General features: G+C 39.3%; 1 non-coding gene and 10 pseudogenes across 1 annotated transcript; all 11 read left to right on the forward strand.

The window, feature by feature from the left end:
* Window positions 1–12353: 12353 nt before the first annotated feature.
* LOC142159638 (5S ribosomal RNA) lies at window positions 12354–12472 on the forward strand (annotated as a pseudogene).
* A 93-nt stretch (window positions 12473–12565) lies between these two features.
* Window positions 12566–12684, forward strand: LOC142159666 (5S ribosomal RNA). Its single transcript, XR_012692961.1, has one exon. It is a non-coding gene; the product is annotated as a 5S ribosomal RNA (ribosomal RNA).
* A 92-nt stretch (window positions 12685–12776) lies between these two features.
* LOC142159756 (5S ribosomal RNA) lies at window positions 12777–12895 on the forward strand (annotated as a pseudogene).
* An 81-nt stretch (window positions 12896–12976) lies between these two features.
* LOC142159561 (5S ribosomal RNA) lies at window positions 12977–13095 on the forward strand (annotated as a pseudogene).
* Window positions 13096–13188: 93 nt separating this feature from the next.
* LOC142159649 (5S ribosomal RNA) lies at window positions 13189–13307 on the forward strand (annotated as a pseudogene).
* Window positions 13308–13398: 91 nt separating this feature from the next.
* Window positions 13399–13517, forward strand: LOC142159679 (5S ribosomal RNA; annotated as a pseudogene).
* A 91-nt stretch (window positions 13518–13608) lies between these two features.
* LOC142159619 (5S ribosomal RNA) lies at window positions 13609–13727 on the forward strand (annotated as a pseudogene).
* Window positions 13728–13943: 216 nt separating this feature from the next.
* LOC142159620 (5S ribosomal RNA) lies at window positions 13944–14062 on the forward strand (annotated as a pseudogene).
* Window positions 14063–14574: 512 nt separating this feature from the next.
* Window positions 14575–14693, forward strand: LOC142159554 (5S ribosomal RNA; annotated as a pseudogene).
* A 78-nt stretch (window positions 14694–14771) lies between these two features.
* Window positions 14772–14890, forward strand: LOC142159747 (5S ribosomal RNA; annotated as a pseudogene).
* Window positions 14891–14983: 93 nt separating this feature from the next.
* Window positions 14984–15102, forward strand: LOC142159551 (5S ribosomal RNA; annotated as a pseudogene).
* Window positions 15103–15161: the final 59 nt, after the last annotated feature.

The following is a 15161-nucleotide window of genomic DNA, read 5'->3' on the forward strand; positions in this document are numbered from 1 at the left end:
AAGTAATAACAGTAATATGCTTTCAGTCAGCACAGTTGTAACAACATAATTGTTTGTGATTCTTCTTCTACTACAAGCTGTGAGTCACATAGTTGTCATCTGACTTGAGTTGTCCAACCTCTGTCACAAGACTTACCTTCCCAAAGCTGCCCTGGCCGAGCTGATGGTAAAAGGAAAGCCTCTTGATGTATTTAGATGCTTTACCTCCAGGACCAGCTTTCTGAACACCACTTCCTCCTTATGGGGAGAAAATGATTTGAACAATGTAACATTTACCATTCAGAGATAAATGTACACGTAAAATGCATGTATTCTATAGTGTTAAACATTTCTGTAACAGTAGTGGAATCAGCATACTGTAATTTGTACAACAGAGAGATCAACATAAACACAGCCATACAGATAACAAGGGACAATCAATTGTACATGGAAGAAAGACAGTTTCACCATCAGCATAGGGAGGGTTTCTTTACTGTAAGAGCGTTTAAAGTGCTGGATTCCTTGCATCTGGTGGTGATGATGACGTCACTAACAGAAATTAAAAATGTATTTGATCCCTTTCTTACAATTAATCATATATGCAATATGTAATTACTAGAACACATTGCAGGGGTGGTTGACCAAGGGGATTTATCTAATTGCCATTTTTGGTTCAGGAATGGAGATTTCACCTCTGAGATGTGTGTATCATAATAATGCTTCCCTGTCTTTGTAAGTAACGTTATTGTCTTCTCTCTCCTGCCAGCATCTCTCCTTTACCTGCTGGTGTCTCCCAGTCTTGTCAGTGTTACTCCCTGTCATGTCAGTTTGTTTCCCAGTCTTGTCAGTGTGTGCCTGTCCTGTCAGTGATTTACCCTGTGCTGAGTATTCCTGGTCTATCTGTCTCCCTGTCCTGTCATTGTTTCTCCCTGTCTCATTGCAACTCCCTGTTTAGCCAGTGTGTCTCTCAGTCCTATGTGTATGTTTTCCTCTCAGTTGTCTCCTTGTACTGTTTGTGTCTGCCTGTCCACTCAGGGTTTCTTCATATTACAACAGTGTTCACAGAATGGAGGCCCCATCCTTTATATCTGTCTGGGCTCAATCTAGGCAGAAACCAACTCTCACGGTACATAATAAAAGCTGGTGATCCTCCAGCCATCAACAGACATATACCATAACTTGGCACTTTACATCACAATCATTATCCGGGTGATCAATACACAAGTTGTAGATTCACCCCTACAATTGTTGAATATATCACCTATCATTATCACTTTCATTTTCCTGATATTCAACACTATGGGGAATTGTTTCAGGTTATCCTAAATTTTGTTCCTCTACTCGGGTCATTTTAAACATCTATTTTGGCAAGGGGAATGTGAATCTACTATGCCAATACTTTGTGCTGTGAATCTTGCAAATAAACTTAGTCACAAAATGTATCTATCAGTAATGGTATCGAATAGCCGGCATACTGTGGGAATATTAGGACATATCTGTTGTTTTCATGCCCTTACTTATTGCACAATATACCTATGATCTGCCTCTGCAAGTGCATGTACATGATATGGGCATACGGTGCATGTTGAGCCCGTGAGATGTGCTTAAATTTTGCATCTTTATGTCTCACAAATGCATTTATGTTTGGCCCCTTGACCCAGTGATTTTAAATGTCCAATATGTCAACTGTTATTGCTGTCACCATCTTTATTCCTCCTTCGGTGATTTCCTCTGCTCCTTGGTGACAGCAGCTGCCGTTGAACATGGGGAACAACTGTACTGGCTCATTTTCCAGCAGCAGCATGACACTAAAGTAAAACACCAGGCTGTGTAGTTGCACCAAAAGACTGATAGCCACATAGGTGTCTGATCAGCACAATAGAAAAATCCTCCTATAGAAGCAGCAGAGGAGGGACGTTCAATTGTGATGGATGGTGGGGACGGTTGTAGTGATCAGCAGCTGACTGTTCTGGGAGTGTTGTAGTGATTGGAACATGTTTCATATCATTGTCTGTAATTTGTTTGTGTCATGTCATGATCCCCTCAATGTACAGTGCTGTATAATATGTCAACACTTTATAAATAAAAACATCATAATAACTCAGAGAAAATATAACATAGGTTTAGATATCTAAAAAGAAGCCATACAAAATGCAAAATCTAGTATTGAGTGGAGGAAATATTGAATTCTGAGTTTTACTTATGTCTGATGCGCTGACTCCCTCCAACGGTCCTGTGCTGCTCTTCTGTATACTATGACCCCTCCCCATATACCAACACACACCAGCAGTGATTGATGCCCCTTTTCTTTGTACTTCCCATTTGCATGCACTGGAAAGATGACAGGGGAAGGTCACCAAGAACACAGCTGCCTGTATGACTCAAGAAAGCAGTGATAGTAGTAACATGAGCAGCAGAAGGACTGTTGGAGGCTGTGGGGTCCTTGCACATCAAGTAACTGAGAGGTAAATCTCAGCATTTAATGTTGACTTAGTGAACTCTATCTAATAGTAGATTATCAGTTATGGGTGAAATGCTACTTAAAGTTGCAGTTGTGTGTGATACTTTTTACAGTTCACATACATATATTTTTTGAACTTTCCCATTGCACATATGCAGAGCCGTAACTAGGCAGGTGCGGGCGGTGCCGTCGCCCAGGGCGCACACCCAAAGGGGGCGCAGTAGCCGCCCGCTACTTGCCTCTATGCCTGGCTCTGTGACAGCAGGCTGCCGAGAAACCCACGGTCTCTATAAAGGCTGGACTTTGGATACTCCACGCATCGGCACTAAGCATGTCAGCCTCTCTCTCTGCTATCCTCTACCAGGGACAGTCTCTCTCCCCTGTGTGTGACAGCCTCGGCATACCTGTCATTCACGGCGTTCGGAGGGGCGGAGCTTTCCAAAAGTGGGCGGAGCTACGACCAAACATACATTTTCTGTATTTTCAACAAATCCCTGAGTGTGACAGCTTCTGTATCCTCCCATTTCCTTCTCTGCTTGTGAGAGCGTCTTTCCCCTTTCTCTCTGTGTGTCAGTCAGCCTCTGTCCCTCCCCTTTGTGCATGAAAGTTTCTGTCCTCCCTCCCTTCTTCACCCCTATGCAAGTGAAAGCCATTGTCTCCCCTCCTCTCCCCCCTGCATGTTGCAGTATGACTGGCATTGGTGCAGTGTGGGGAAAGGGCTGTTATTTGTGTATTGTTGGTAGAGGGGGTGACAATAGTGTAGTATGGGTATGGGGGTGACATTTCTGTAGTGAAGGTAGGGGGGTGATATTGGTGTAGTGTGGGTAGGGGGGTGATATTGGTGTAGTGTGGGTAGGGGGGTGATATTGGTGTAGTGTGGGTAGAGGGGTGATATTGGCTCAGTGTACTACAGCCACCATCACTACATGATCACTAAACATAGTTATTCTCTCTCTCTCTTCAAGCATTCTTACAAGGTACAAAATGATTGTTGATGAAGGTCAGTTTGCCCATCCATACAGCCATCAATACAATTAATTTATTTGAATCACACCACTGTGTGTGTGTGTGTGTGTGTATATATATATATATATATATATATATTCATGCATTTGCAAATATGTGTAACAGAATTCTTTCAGTAAAGTACTAGCCACACCCCCACATTAGGTTGGCCACACCCACTTGTCAAATGCCACTCCCACTTAGATGGGGGGCGCCGGTGCCCTGTCTCGCCCAGGGCACTAAAATGTCTAGTTACGGCACTGCACATATGGAGCTCTTGACACGTGAAAAGCTTCTATGTACAGAAAACACTGAATTACAAGACTTTCCTGACACTTATAGCAGAAGCATTAGCTGTCATAATGCAGCAGGGGGATTGTCAGCATCTTGAATGGCAGGCAAAAAGAGTTGAATTAAAAAAAAAAAACATATAGTGATTTTGTATAAATAATTACCTACCAAAGACACATGGTGGATCCCAGTCATAATAATAGGAGAATGACAACCAGTGACCCCCAGTAATTGAGACTTCTGGGCCAAAGGGATGGAATCCAAAGGGTATATTTATATTTATATATTTATCCAGTTCCTATTTTTCTGGCTAGTTTGAAAAGGGGAGATGTTGCCTATAGCAACCAATCAGATTCTAGCTATCATTTGTAGAATGTACTAAATAAATGATAACTAGAATCTGAGTGGTTGCTATAGGCAACATGTCCACTTTTCAAACTAGTCAGAAAATCGCAGTTTGATAAATTTACCCCCAAAAGAAGGGGAAACACCAAGAAGGGTGAAAATCCTGCAAAAGACCATTTAAACACATATTTGTGATTATTTTCTTGATTAGCTAATGTTACACATGATGTACATTTTGTATGTGACTACTCACAATTGATTAATTCAGATAAGTTGGAAAAATGTTTTCATAAAGGTAGAAGTAAAAAAACATTATTACCTATTATCATATTTCCCACCAGTTCCGGGACTAGTTACCAATTTCATAGGGCAAAAGGTGCATAGTTTGTTGGCAGAGGTGTGTGTGATCATCAAAGAAAATCGGTGTGGCAGAGGTGGATCAGAGGTGTTGCCTAAGTTTTCCCGCTTTTTCTTTGATGTTGTTGTGAGGTTTCGATTATTATGCAAAGGGGGAGGGGGTTCCTACCGCACTGGTTATTATTTTATATGAATCATAACCCTTCCCACTTATTTGGTATAATTACATTTCTATATGAGGTGCTACCGCTGATAACCACTAGGTTAATATCTGTTACAAAAAGAAGAAAAAGTGGTGGTTATTCTGATGCCATGCACTAGGGAAGGTTATAAAATCTCAATATCCTTCATTGTTATGCATTAAAAACAATTCATTTTGAGAATATTGGATATTAAGTTAATAGTAAGAAAAATCTGTAGAATGAAAATAAGTGACTAAATTGCAGTATAACAACTGTAATACATCATCTGTTACTGCATATAATTTATTAATCACTCTTTTCTATGCTCTCTATGTATCATTCAATTAACCAAACTTGCAAGTGCAACTAAATACCCAAATCTATAATAATATCAGTATAAGAAAAATGTTACAGATCAACAGATTAGCACTGTGATAATAGTTAGATTATAATGATAAATTAACTTTAAGAAAATGCTATAAATTTCTTTCCCGGTTATGCTAGTTGTAACTCAGGTTTGCTGGAAGAATGTTATTCATTTATATATTTACTATTTAAAGACTTGAGTATGTTGTATAATATTGCAATAATCATATTACAAAATAGTTGCAAAAATTTAGCGGATAATGGATATATTAAACAAACTTGAAAAACCTTGAAAAAGTACCTAGGCAAAATGCATGTCTGCGTTTCTATCTCTGCTTACTGTTTTAAAAATTAAGCCCCTAAATTAATGATTTAATGAATAATATAATCTAATACCTCTTAGTGCTATTTGACCAATAATGTAAGGTGTCAACACTATAGTAAATATTAAACTAAGTATACGGACACATAAAACTATTGAATCTAAAATGCTTAGTACTATAAAATGTAAGTAGCTTACAGACTTGTTCGATATAATTAACACTAGCTAAACATCCATCTGCAAGAAGATCACAAACAAACTGATTTGATCGCTATTACACTTACCCATATCTAAAATTTCTGGGTCTGCTAGGTAAATAGATTAGTAATTCAACATAAATGAAGAAACAAACAGATAAAGGGGATACCAATACGAATCAAACTGGGATTCAAACTGGGGTTAATTCATTAAAAAAAACATGATTGAGCAGATTCTGTTGTTTATTATATTTATACAATTACTTTGCAATATGATTGTTACAATATTATGGAACATACTTGAATCCTTAAACAGAAACTATATCGTGGATTAACATTTCTCCAGCAAACCTGAGGTACAACTAGGCAGCATTTCCTGAACTACTTATTGCCTTATAAGGTAACTTATTCTGGTTGCAGTAAAATATAGGCAACATATGAATTTGGATACTGTATGAAATAACATCTAAAAACCCCATTTGAAGGGCCAATACTGCTAATAAGCGCTAAGAGTTTTATAGTAAGGCTATACAGATGACTGACAAATGACTATAAGTGAGGGAATAAACATATTAAGTTGCTGCCAGTATAAGTTACAACATGACGCTGTACTGATATTAATTAATTACAAACTAGATATAATAGATGCTGCTTGCTATACAGATTTAATAACTTTTCTACACAACTGCTATAACACTATACAATATATTTAAGTTTATAAATAACCTATTGCATTGCTGGCTATGATATTCTCAATGTTTTAGCGTAACCGTGAAATAATTGGATAGCATTTTCTTAAAGTTAATTTATCATTAAAATCTGAAAACCTTCACGTTGCTAATCTGTTGATCTGTAACATTTTTCCTATACTGAGATTATTGTAGATCTGATAGACAATCTCAAAAGCTCTGGACAATTGAATAATAAGTAGAATGCAAAAATAATAGAGATTAATTGATTAAAAGATACACAGTAACATATTATATATTACATTTGTTATACTATATTTTAGTGACTTCTTTTTATTCTACACATTTTTCTTACTATTATTTTAACATCCAATATTCTCACAATTAATTGTTTTTAATACATAACAATAAAGATTAATGATATTTTATAAAAATCCCTAGTGTTTCGCATGAGATTAACCACCGCTTTTTCTTTTCGTTGTAATAGGTTTACATTACAATTCTACTGCTTTTCGTGTCTTATATATCGATGCTACCATACCTGCTATTTCCTGGTCTTTACTACACTCGCCTTTCTGTCTACTATATCTCCACTCCACACCAATGGCCTCCCCAGCTGTTTTCTGTCTCTTTCTATCTCCAGTCTTGATGGAATCAATTTGATAAAAGTAACCCTCTAAGCTGACACTTTCTTCCTCCTCAGAAATCTGTTTCTTTCTTCCCTTATCCATCTCTACTTCTTTCTTATGATTCTTCTCTTCGGACCCTGCAGACATCCTTCTCTTTCGGTTTGCCATAACCATGGAACCACCATCGTCTGAACTTTCGATAATTATACATCCTTCTTCAGCATGTAGACTCTTATGAATCTTCCCTTCGGACCCTGCAGATATCCTTCTCTTTTGGTTTGCCATAACCATGGAACCACCATCGACTGAACTTTCGATAATTATACATCCTTCTTCAGCATGTAGACTCTTATGAATCTTCCCTTCGGAGCCTGCAGATATCCTTCTCTTTCGGTTTGCCATAACCATGGAACCACCATCGTCTGAACTTTCGATAATTATACATTCTTCTTCAACATGTAGACTCTTATGAATCTTCCCTTTGGACCCTGCAGATATCCTTCTCTTTTGGTTTCCCACAACCATGGAACCACCATCGTCTGAACTTTCGATAATTATACATTCCTCTACAACATGTAGACTCTTTCCAAAACCTTTAGTATGTGACTCTGCTGAAGACCTCTTTCTACCCTTCTTCTTGATGGACCCATATTCTTCTGAGCTATCAGAAATCCTTCTCTTCCTTAAAACCATCCTTCTCTTTCTCCTCTTATAAACCTCAAACTCCTCTTCCTCAAAACAAATATTTTTCTCCGATTTTGAAGACATGCAACTTGCCTGACTGACTTCCAACTGCCACACAGACTGGTGAAAATAAACATCAGCGTTGCTAGGATACAAGTGATGTCAAAGTAACATGGAACTCACTGCCACCAGCCATGGTTTAACTGTCAGCTCATCAGCCCGGAAACCCAACTCATGTCACCTAACTTGTAGCTGGGACCTTATTGTAAGAAAAATAGGTATCATTTGGCATTTCCAGCAATAGACCTAGTGCCTCTAGTTCAAGAACATATGTTTACTTACTCTACCATATGTCCAGCACATTTAAGCCTGTTTTATGCCATGTGAACCCATACTGTAACAATATTAGAAAAGCAAAGAAAATATAGTTTACACCCTACAGTTATTGAAAATAGAAAACTGCTGAACACACAGACATACAAAGAACATTACATGTAAACTATAAACTTTATTCTTGTCCACATATAAAAGATAGTTCCTAATTAATGTACGTAAAGAAAATTACAGGTTAGCTGCAATCTTTATTTTTGCTTACAGATACAGAATAATTGCCTAATAAAGTACAAATTTTCACTATCATTAAGTTATCATAATGTATATGTTAGACGTTGCTGAATAGATGTAGGGCTGTGTTTGTGGGGCAGCACTAGGTGAATGAAAATAAAATATGAGCTATTTGCATTTTATCTGTGCCTTTTGCTCTACCTATTCTATAAATTATAAAACTATATTTATTACAATATGCTACAAAACAATACCATATTTTTCAATAAAAAGAGGAAGAAATGTAACAGAAAATTCACTTAGACAGAGTAATTGTTAAAAACACATTCTCTTTGTAAGCAAAGTTGTCCATTAATGGAAATCACATAATCTTAATGTACCTTTCCGGTTCATAAAACTATTCATAGATAGTTCTAATAGTATTATAAACAAAGATGAAACTCAATGTATGTGAGTACTCACATTTCTTAATCTGTATAAAGAGCCTCTATAAATCATATCCTTCTGTGACTACTTTGTGCATCCAGGCTTGTATTTGCATTCATGTCGCTAAATGTGTAAAAGATTACATCACACTCATGGGATTTGATGAAAAGAAATCATAAAATGATAAAAGTATTATTAACAGTGTGTAAAAATGACATTAAAGTTATTATTTTTTTAATGGCAAAAAACCCTCTCCAAATCCAGCATGTTCCCTGTCGAAATAAAGATAAGATCATCAATGGGCCGTCTCCATTTCTGGATATACTCCCTTAAAGGATTATTGGACTAGATGTGAAAATTCGCTCAAAAACCCATAAGAGATTTTTCCCAAATTCCCATAAGAGATTTTGTCTTTATCTTGGCAAATAACAACATTAAAATAAGTTTAATATTTTTTTTTCAGTTAACATAAAATATAATGTGGTAAAGAAAGTAATTAATGTTTCCAACATATTAATTACATCGAGCTTGGTCTCATTTTGTTCAAAATTACACAGGAACGTTTCTAGTATTATTTATGAAGCATTCACAGATTAGTCCACACTGGCGGAAGCCTGAGGATGTCACCTGGTCACACATGGAAAGATGGCCTCAATACATTGCTCATATTCAATGACCGAATATGAAGATTTTAGGCCTGATTCAAATCGGAACGCAACTTGCACGGAAGTCACATTTCCACAGATATGTTCTGATGTGAAAATAGCAGTAAACAAGTTATGTTACGTAATTCAGCTGTAAGCATGGTTGTGCATACGTGGGATTTATTTTATTATTTTATTTTGCAATTGTACTTTTTTTTACTACATGTATATTTACTATTAATTCACATCAGAATGCAACTGTGATCATTTCTTTAATTACCTTTATTAGTCATAAAACACTGCAGGCTGATGAGAATTTACTAACATTAACCCTTTCATTGCATTACGTCATTAAATCACACTAGACCATGCTAAGATTTTTCCCTTTAACCTATTCTTCACAATCAAATATGTCTCATTATTACACATTTGCATTTCATGAATAAAACACACACAATGTTCCACTATTAACTATAAATTGTAAACAACAACAAGAACAACTACACCAAACACAACAACATTAAAAAAAATATATATTTTTTTCCACCAAAATATTTTTATTGTGGCATTGAAACAAACAAAGAGGAAAATTCCATGGGGGGTATTCAATTGTTGCCGTTAACGCGCTAAAACAAAAAAAAACGAGCGCTCTAAAAATATTAGCGTTAATACGGTAATTACTCGCTAAATTTCATCTCGTAGCTCCCTGAGCTGCGAGATGAAATTCAGTGAGTAAACTACCGTATTAACTGTATTTACGCGCATATTACCGTATTAACGCTAATATTTTTAGAGCGCGTTTTTTTTTGTTTTAGCGCGTTAAAAGCAACAATTGAATACCCCCCCATATGTTGAAATGAGAAACAGGTAGCATACAGGTATGAAATGGAACAGAGTGTTTTCCGATTGAAGTGAGACAGACGGTGCAGGTTATGGTGCAAGGCCAAGTGGGGGCGCAACACCTGCCTACCCGTTACATACCAAATCCCCACCAATGAAGCAACAGTGTATTGCTGTAGTGGCAGCAACGCGGGACTCCACTGCCGATTAAAAAAGAGCCGGCGCAAGGAGGAGGGTGCCAGCTCCGTCTTCCTGCAGCGTTCTGACATGCAAATAATAGCGCCAGGACGGTGTCAGAACACAGGAGACTAGGAGCCGGCACAGAAGGAAGAAGAAAGAGGATGAAGAGGAAACAGGAAAAAGATATAGAAAGAAGAAGAGAAGCTCCTGTAAAGAAATTATTGCAGGGGCTGGTGAGATGAGAGGGCTGGAGACAAGGGGTGAGGGCTCTGGTGAGAACAGGAGGGAGGTCTGCAGAGAACAGGAGGGGGAATCTGGAGAGAAAGGGGGAGGGGTCTGGAGAGAACAGGAGGGGGGTCTGGAGAGAAAGGAGGAGGGGTCTGGAGAGAACAGGATGGACAGCTGTAGAGGAGGGTGTCTGGAGTAAACGGGGGGGGGGGGGTTTACTGGAGAGAAGGGAGTCCATAGAGAATAGGTGGGGTTCTGCAGAGAATAGAGGGAGATTCAGGCAGCAGGGATTGGAGGGAAGGGGGGGGGAATTTCTTTGGTGTACATAAATGTGATATGTACTATGAAAACATAAGTACTATATATAAAAAAATCAGTAAAACATTAATATGCAATAATATTTACTATTAAATGAGGGGAAATTTGTAAGCCATAATTTGATTGTTGGACTGGTGGGGGAAATTGGCCTTTGCATTAAAAGGAAATGTTAATAATTTAATTTCAGGGTGGGGACGGTCTGTTTGTTAAATATGGAGGTTACTAACTTAATTTGGGTTTGGTGATGAATAATATGGTTTATTAAATGGGGATGCTATTAATTTAATGGTAGGGGTTGGTGAGAGGTGAAGTGGGTCTATTATTTAAATGGGAATGTTATTAAATTAATGTTGGGGCTAGTTGAGGTGGAATATTTCTGTTTATTAAATGGGAATGCTACTGATTTAATGTCTGGGCTGATTGTTGATTAAATGGTAATGTTATTAAATTAAAGTCGGGCTGGTTAGGGGGAAGGAGGCCTAATTATTAAACGTTGGTGCTATTCATTTTATGTCGAGGTATATGGACGGAAATAGACATCAAATGTAAATGCTATTAATTAAATTCTGGAAAAGATTGGGTAGAAGGAGTTTGGGTGTTTTTAAACAGAAAAGGCTACTGATTTAATGTCTGTCTGGTTGTGGGGAGAGACACCTAGATTCTTCTTTTACTGCTCATCTTTATAGAAGGTGCATAGTAACTTTCTCTTTTCCAAACAGAACCCCAATATTCCAGGATCTGGCCAAGCAGCAGCGGAGCATAGGACACCAGCAGGCAGGAGATACTGGCTATGTGTAACCGCTATGAGGCAGCATCTACTCCCATAAAGGTACGTTGGTGGGGCCAGTGTTCTGCTTTGCCCAGGGAACTAAAATGTCTAGCTAAGCAGGGTCTGCTTCATCCTAACCCTGTCATGTACAAGTAACAAACATGTCCAGAATAGCTTATTTATTTCACACAAGACACTGCAAAACTTTTATTCATGAACTCATAATCTCCCACATTGACAGTAACAATTATCTTCTTATTATGAATGTAGTGGTTACACTAATTTTTCCCGCAAAACATTCTTATACTGTTGCTCAGCTCTGCATACTTGGCTGCCTGTAACTGACCAAATTCAATATAAAATACTTCTCACATACTATGCAATAAACAACATTGTACCAACTTCTATCTCTTCCCTTGTCTCAAAATATCGCCTAACTCGACCCCTTTGCCAAAGATCTGTGCCTCTAACACACACTTATTGCTTTCACCCATTCACAATTACAGGATGCTTTCATGCTGCACCCACTCTGTGGAAATCCCTCTCTCCTATCTCCCATCTCTTTAGACCAGGGGCGGATCTAGAAAAGTATCCTACCCGGGGCGATTTAGGGGGGGCGATTAAGGCCCCGCCCCCTTTTTGACTTCAAGGCTGCCGGCGGCTGCACAATATGTGCAGGTCCGCTCGGCAGTGACAATGTGCTGCCCGGCTGCTCTGATTGTGCACAGCACGAGATATAGCAGGCCTGGTTAGTACTTGGATGGGAGTACCAGGTGCTGTAGGTTTTTTTTTTTTGGTTTTTTTTTCTCTCTTGTTCCTGCTTCCTTCAATGCTGGTGTTGAGATGTATAAGAGATGTAGGTCAGTAGACATGCAATACCTACAGCCACACCACCCTAAGCAAGCCCAATCTCGTCTGATCTTGGAAGCTAAGCAGGGCCAGGCCTGGATAGTACTTGGATGGGAGACCACCTGGGAATACCAGGTGCTGTAGGTTTTTGTTTTTTAAATTTTTTTTTCTCTCTTGTTCCTGCTTCCTTCAATGCTGGTGTTGAGATGTATAAGAGATGTAGGTCAGTAGGCAAGCAATACCTACAGCCCCACTACCCTGAACAAGCCCAATCTCGTCTGATCTTGGAAGCTAAGCAGGGCCAGGCCTGGTTAGTACTTGGATGGGAGACCACCTGGGAATACCAGGTGCTGTAGGTTTTTTTTTTTTCGTTTTTTTTTCTCTCTTGTTCCTGCTTCCTTCAATGCTGGTGTTGAGATGTATAAGAGATGTAGGTCAGTAGGCAAGCAATACCTACAGCCACACCATCCTGAGCAAGCCCAATTTCATCTGATCTTGGAAGCTAAGCAGAGTCGGGCCTGGTTAGTACTTGCACAGGAGACTACCTGGGAATACCAGGTGCTGTAGGTTTTTTTTTTTTTTCTCTTGTTCCTGCTTCCTTCAATGCTGGAGTTTAGATGTATAAGAGATGTAGGTCAGTAGGCAAGCATTACCTAGAGCCACACCACACTGAACAAGCCCAATCTTGTCTGATCTTGGAAGCTAAGCAGGGTCTGACCTGGTTAGTACTTGGATGGGAGACCACCTGGGAATACCAGGTGCTGTAGGTTTTTTTTTTTTTCGTTTTTTTTTCTCTCTTGTTCCTGCTTCCTTTAATGCTGGTGTTGAGATGTATAAGAGATGTAGGTCAGTAGGCAAGCAATACCTACAGCCACACCACCCTGAACAAGCCCAATTTCATCTGATCTTGGAAGCTAAGCAGGCTCGTGCCTGGTTAGTACTTGGATGGGAGACCACCTGGGAATACCAGGTGCTGTAGGTTTTTTTTTTTCGTTTTTTTTTCTCTCTTGTTCCTGCTACCTTCAATGCTGGAGTTTAGATATATAAGAGATGTAGGTCAATAGGCAAGAAATACTTCCAGCCACACCACCCTGAACAAGCACAATCTCGTCTGATCTTGGAAGCTAATCAGGGCTGGGCCTGATTAGTACTTGGATGGGAAACCACCTGGGAATACCAGGTGCTGGAGGTTTCTTTTTTTCTTTTTCTTTTCTCTCTTATTCCTGCTTCCTTCAATGCTGGTGTTGAGATGTATAAGAGATGTAGGTCAGTAGGCAAGCAATACCTACAGCCACACCACCCTGAATAAGCCTGATCTTGTCTGATCTTGGAAGCTAAGCAGGGTCAGTCCTGGTTAGTACTTGGACGGGAGACAACCTGGGAATACCAGGTGCTGTAGGTTTTTTTTTTTTTTCGGTTTTTTTTTCTCTCTTGTTCCTGTTTCCTTCAATGCTGGTGTTCAGATGTATAAGAGATGTAGGTCAGTAGGCAAGCAATACCCACAGCCACACCACCCACAGCCACACATCTTTTTTTCTTTTTCTTTTCTCTCTTATTCCTGCTTCCTTCAATGCTGGTGTTGAGATGTATAAGAGATGTAGGTCAGTAGGCAAGCAATACCTACAGCCACACCACCCTGAATAAGCCTGATCTTGTCTGATCTTGGAAGCTAAGCAGGGTCAGTCCTGGTTAGTACTTGGACGGGAGACAACCTGGGAATACCAGGTGCTGTAGGTTTTTTTTTTTTTTCGTTTTTTTTTTCTCTCTTGTTCCTGTTTCCTTCAATGCTGGTGTTCAGATGTATAAGAGATGTAGGTCAGTAGGCAAGCAATACCCACAGCCACACCACCCTGAACAAGCCTAATCTCGTCTGATCTTGGAAGCTAAGCAGGGCCTGGATGTTACTTGGGTGGGAGACCACCAGGGAATACAAGGTGCTGTAGGTATTTTTTTTTTCGTTTTTTTTTCTCTATTGTTCCTGCTTACTTCAATGCTGGTGTTAAGATGTATAAGATATGTAGGTTAGTAGGCAAGCAATACCTACAGCCACACCAACCTTAAACAGCCCTGTCTTGTCTTATTTTGGAAGCTAAGCAGGGCCAGGCCTGGTTAATACTTGTATGGGAGACCACCTGGAAATACCAAGTGCTGTAGGTTTTTTGTTTTTCATTTTTTCTTCTCTCTTGTTCCTGCTTCCTTCAATGCTGGTGTTGAGATGTATAAGAGATGTAGGTCAGTAGGCAAGCAATACCTACAGCCACACCACCCTGAACAAGCCCAATCTCGTCTGATTTAATAAGCTAAGCAGGGCCGGGCCTGATTAGTACTTGGATGGGAGACCACCTGGGAATACCAGGTGCTGTAGGTTTTTTTTTCTCTCTAATGCCTGCTTCCTTCAATGCTGGTCTTGAGATGTATAAGAGATGTAGGTCAGTAGGCAAGCATTACCTACAGCCAATCCACCCTGAACAAGCCCAATCTCGTCTGATCTTGGAAGCTAAACAGGGCCAGGCCTGGTTAGTACTTGGATGGGAGACAACATGGGAATACCAGGTGCTGTAGGTTTTTTTTTTTTTAGTTTTTTTTTCTCTCTTGTTCCTGCTTCCTTCAATGCTGGTGTTGAGATGTATAAAAGATGTAGGTAAGTAAGCAAGAAATACCTACAGCCACACCACCCTGAGCAAGCACAATCTTGTCTGATCTTGGAAGCTAAGCAGGGCTGGGCCTGATTAGTACTTGGATGGGAAACCACCTGGGAATACCAGGTGCTGGAGGTTTCTTTTTTTCTTTTTCTTTTCTCTCTTATTCCTGCTTCCTTCAATGCTGGTGTTGAGAT

Source organism: Mixophyes fleayi, chromosome 5 (assembly GCF_038048845.1).
Source record: "Mixophyes fleayi isolate aMixFle1 chromosome 5, aMixFle1.hap1, whole genome shotgun sequence".
Classification (NCBI taxonomy): domain Eukaryota; kingdom Metazoa; phylum Chordata; class Amphibia; order Anura; family Limnodynastidae; genus Mixophyes; species Mixophyes fleayi.